The 4,782-nt window shown below is 43.2% G+C and overlaps 1 pseudogene; it reads left to right on the forward strand.

The window, feature by feature from the left end:
* Positions 1-1,668: 1,668 nt before the first annotated feature.
* On the forward strand, positions 1,669-4,578 carry LOC102414992 (annotated as a pseudogene).
* The last annotated feature ends 204 nt before the right edge of the window (positions 4,579-4,782 follow it).

Below are 4,782 nucleotides of genomic sequence, written 5' to 3' on the forward strand. Positions count from 1 at the left end.
TGCTTCCCGGAGGGCAGAAATGTCCAGGGCAGTGCAGTCTGCAGTTCTTCAGTTGTGAAAAAAACCTGGTGACCCTTCTTGTTGGACCAGGGTTCTGGTTAACTGAGAGTGAACCCTTTAACATGGAGACAATCGGGTCAGTCTCTTGCCAGGTCCTTGGTGTGACCTCTGAGATTCTCTTTCCAGGAGCACACACACAGGACAGTTGTCCTTCCCAAGCTCATTTTAGACAAAGTAGTTGCCAGTCCCCACTTCCAAATCTAGAAGCCAGACTGTACAATCCAAATCCATCACAGAGCAAACTAGTGAATTTTTTAAAGGTGGGCAAGAAGTGTGGGGTAGGGGAAATGGGTTGGAAATGAAGATTTAAAAAACTTTTTGTTCCAGTCTGACACTCTATGATTATAGGACATGAAGGGTGTTTGTAGCTAGTCTGATTTGCATTTGTTTTAGAAAAGAAAGAAAGTAGCTGTTGTTCCTAAGAATTTCAAGGACAGTTGCTTGATGACATCAATAGAGTTCAAACAGCAGTGATGGAGTTGTAAACATAAAACTACCTGGACTGCTCATTAGAGGCTCATCCTGAAGTAGGGATGAGCCAAAATTGCCTCAGCAGTCCCTGAATTGACCTCAGCGCACATTTAATGAACAACCTACAGTGTGAGGTTTTTCTATTTGGGCAGCTACAGTTTTCAGTTCTCTGGGTCCTTTCTAGCTCTCATGACAGCTCCTTGTGTCTTCTCAGCTGATATTTGGAGGAGCCCACGCCACAGTTGGCATCAAAGAGCTAAATACAACACTGGCTGGGCAGTGGCAGCCAGGAGGAAGGATGCTGACAGACCCTGAAGGAGGAGAAGACACACCGTCAGCTTGGGCTCCATCAGGAAGAGGGCAGTCCCTCTGAAGGCATGGGTCCTTCCCATCACTGAAACATGAGAGAGAGAGCACCCAGAGAACTTGGCAGGGTGAGAAACTGGCAGAGTTTCTGAACCCGGAAAATGAAAGGGGAGCCCTTCCCTGGGTAATGAGTAGCCTAGGCAAGCAGCATGCTGCAAAAAATATTGGAAAAATCAGCTCTTTCTAGTGATGTGGTAGAGTGATGTCACTTAGTAGAACTTGAAACAAGAGCAAAAGAAGAAGCAATGACGTAGGAAATCTTATGCGATCATCTAAGACCTGATGCTCAAAAGATACTGTGGGACGTGGAGCAGAGAAGGAACAGAAGCTCTTTCAAGGCACTTATCATAGCTGTAACTAGTAATTAACCATGTGATTGGCTTTTAAAAACTATTTATTTATTAATTTGTCTCTTCTGGGTCTCAGTTGCCACATAGGGAATCTTCGTTGCAGTATGTGGGATCTAGTCCCCTGACCAGGGATTAAATTCAGGCTCTCTGCATTGGGAGTACAGAGTCTTAACCACTGGACCAGCAGGGAACGCCTATGTGGTTTGCTTTTAAACCTACCATCCTTCTACTAGAATTTAAGCCTTGTAAAGGCAGGGCCCTTATGCACCTTATTTACCTTCTCACAGCCTTGTGCACTGTAGGTACTTACTAAATACATTATGGAAGAAGGAAGGAGAAAATTGTGAGTTAAGATGGAAGAATGATAGCCCCAGTCCTCTAAACTCAGTCATAAATGATTTGGATTGCAATCGTAGAGTGAACTATACAGAATTCTCCTTCCAAACTTCTGTTTTATCTAGTTTCCAGATGCTCTGACTGCCTGTCTCCCTGGCATATAGCTCTCTCCCACCATGTATCCACAGCCTGTAATGGATCAAAAGACTCTTCACCCATCTTCTACCTGGTGGGCATCCCCTCTCTACAGGATGTCTTCTTCCTCCCTGTCTTCTTCATCTTCTTGTCCTTCTACCTGCTTATCCTGGTGGGTAATGCCCTGATCTTGGTGGCCGTGGTGATAGAGCCCAGACTCCATAAGCCCATGTGCTTCTTCCTGATCAACCTCTCAGCCCTGGACATCCTCTTCACCACAACCACTGTCCCCAAGATGCTATCCCTCCTCTTACTTGGAGACCACTACCTCAGCTTCTCTGCCTGCTTCTTGCAGATGTACCTCTTCCACAGCTTCTCCTGCTCTGAAGCCTTCATCCTGGTGGTCATGGCCTATGACCGCTATGTGGCTATCTGCTGCCCCACTGCATTACCCTGTGCTCATGACCCCGCAGACAAATGCTGCCCTGGCAGCCAGTGCCTGGCTCACCGCCCTCCTTCTGCCCATCCCAGCAGTGGTGCAGACCTCCCACATGGCTTTTGACAGCACTGTTTACATATACAGCTGCTTCTGTGACCATTTAGCTGTGGTCCAGGCCTCCTGCTCTGACACCACCCCCCAGACCCTCATGGGCTTCTGCATCGCCATGGTGGTGTCCTTCCTGCCCCTTCTCCTGGTGCTTCTCTCCTAAGCTCACATCCTGGCCTCAGTGCTTCGCATCGGCTCCCGAGAAGGATGCTCCAAAGCCTTCTCCACCTGCAGCTCCCACCTCCTGGTGGTTGGCACCTACTACTCATCCATTGCCATAGCCTACGTGGCCTACAGGGCTGACGTGCCCCTCGACTTCCACATCGTGGGCAACGTGGTGTTTGCTATTCTCACACCTGTCCTCAACCCTCTCATCTACACGCTAAGGAACAAGGATGTCAAAGCAACCATCACCAAAATATCATGTCCTCAAGACCTAGGGTATTCTGAGGACCTTTGATCCGTAGATATAGTTAATCCTGCATCCAAGATACCTGTGTGTTAAGAAGAGAGAATGCCATAAAAAATCTTTTTTGAAGGAAAGAATGACTTATAGCAGGACCAAAAATGCAGTATTGGAGCTTCCCTTTCCAAAATTAATGAAAAGCTAAGTAATGAAATCAATCCTTTTGTGGAAAGAAATAAGAATGTCAGATACAGTATGTAAAGCATCTTCTGAAAAGTATCAATTAGATTTTTTTAACATAATAGGTCTAAAGTAAGAATAAAGACAGCAATGCACACAAAGTAGTTATTAAGACATAGATAGACACGTAGATCAATGAAAAACAGCAGAGAGCCCAGAAACAGACCCTTGAATATATGGGCAATTGATATATAAATAACACTGTAGATCAGTGTATGATAGTATTAGAACTATCAGATATCCACATGTCAAAAGATGAAATTTGTCTCTTACCTCAAACACACACAAAAATCAATCTCAACCTAAATAAGAAAGGCAGAACTATACAACTGTGTAGGAGACTATAGTCCTGATCTTGGAGAAGGAAAGTATTTCTTAAGTAAGATTTTTAAAACTCTAAATGTAGAAAAAAAAACATAAATTTGACTTTAAAATGTAAAATTTCTATTCATCCAAAGGCACCACAAACAGACTGGAAAGCCAGGCTACAGAACAAAAGAAGTTATTTCTTATGTATATTACCAACAAAAAGACTCAAGATTCATAGCCAGGATATACAGAAAATCAAATCAATTTTTAAAACAGGTAGTCAAGCCATAAAAAAAAATACTGCTAGAGCAAAAAACTGCACTAAAGGGAATAAACAAATGTCCAATAAAAATAAGAAAATGTGCTCAAGCTCTTTAGTAATAGAAGTGTAAATTACAATAGCAAATAGTTGCCACTAGAAACCAATCAGACTGGCTAAAATGCCAAAGTCTGATGATACCCGGGTTGGCTAGGATGTGGATGGATGGAGCTCTCATACATGGAGAGTGGGAATGCTAACTGGTACAGCCATTTTGGAAAACACTTTATCATTCTCTTATGATGTTGAAGACACACATATTCTATGATCTAGCAACAGCAGCATTTCCCCAGTTTGTGAAATGTTCCTAAAATGTAATACTATATGCCAATAAAACATGAAGGAATTATGTATACATGCAACAACCTAGAAGAATCTCACAGTATTGAAAGAATCACAACTCAAAAGGACACATGGGATATGATTTCAGTTGTATAAAGCTTAAAGACAGGCAAAGCTAAATACATTTTTTACCAATGCACACAGATGTCATTAACTATGAAGAAAAGAGAAGGTATATTTATTGCAAACATCAAAATCATGGTTATTTCTGCAAGAGAGGGAGAGGGTTGTTCTCAGAGAGGGCTGCCGGGGGGCTTATGAGGTGTTGTCAATGTTTCATTCTCTCCTGAGTGATGGTGACATGAGTATTTTCTTTACAATTAAACTATATATTTAGGCTTTATACAGTTCTGCTCTGTATGAATATTGTATCTCATTATAACCTCTGACAAGGCATCATTCCATTGGGCAGAGTTTCTGATAGTAGTTCTCAAGGTTTGGTCCAAGTCTTCCCAGGGGTGCAATGGATGGTGGTGGTTTCCACATCCATGGTAAGCATCAAGCTGCTGAATATCATTTTTTTCATTTGTCCATTCATTTAAGAAGTCTTTACTGAGCATCCGGGAAGTATTAATCTATATAGTGGGCTTCCCAGGTGGTGCTAGTGGTAAAGAATCTGCCTGCCAATGCAGGAGACATAAGAGACACGGGTTCAATCCTTGGGCCAACAAGATCCCTTGAAGCAGGGCATGGCAACCCACTCAAGTATTCTTGCCTGAAGAATCCCATGGACAGAGGAACCTGGCGGGCTACAGTCCATAAGGTCACAAACAGTTAGACACAACTGAAGCGACTTAGCATGCATGCACACCCACATAATCTATACTGTCAAGGCTAAGAGACAGAGGTAATTCGGGACCATCACCGCCTTCAGTTCACTCGCAGTCTGGTGAGGAAGACA

Source organism: Bubalus bubalis, chromosome 16, assembly GCF_019923935.1.
Source record: "Bubalus bubalis isolate 160015118507 breed Murrah chromosome 16, NDDB_SH_1, whole genome shotgun sequence".
Taxonomy (NCBI): Eukaryota; Metazoa; Chordata; class Mammalia; order Artiodactyla; family Bovidae; genus Bubalus; species Bubalus bubalis.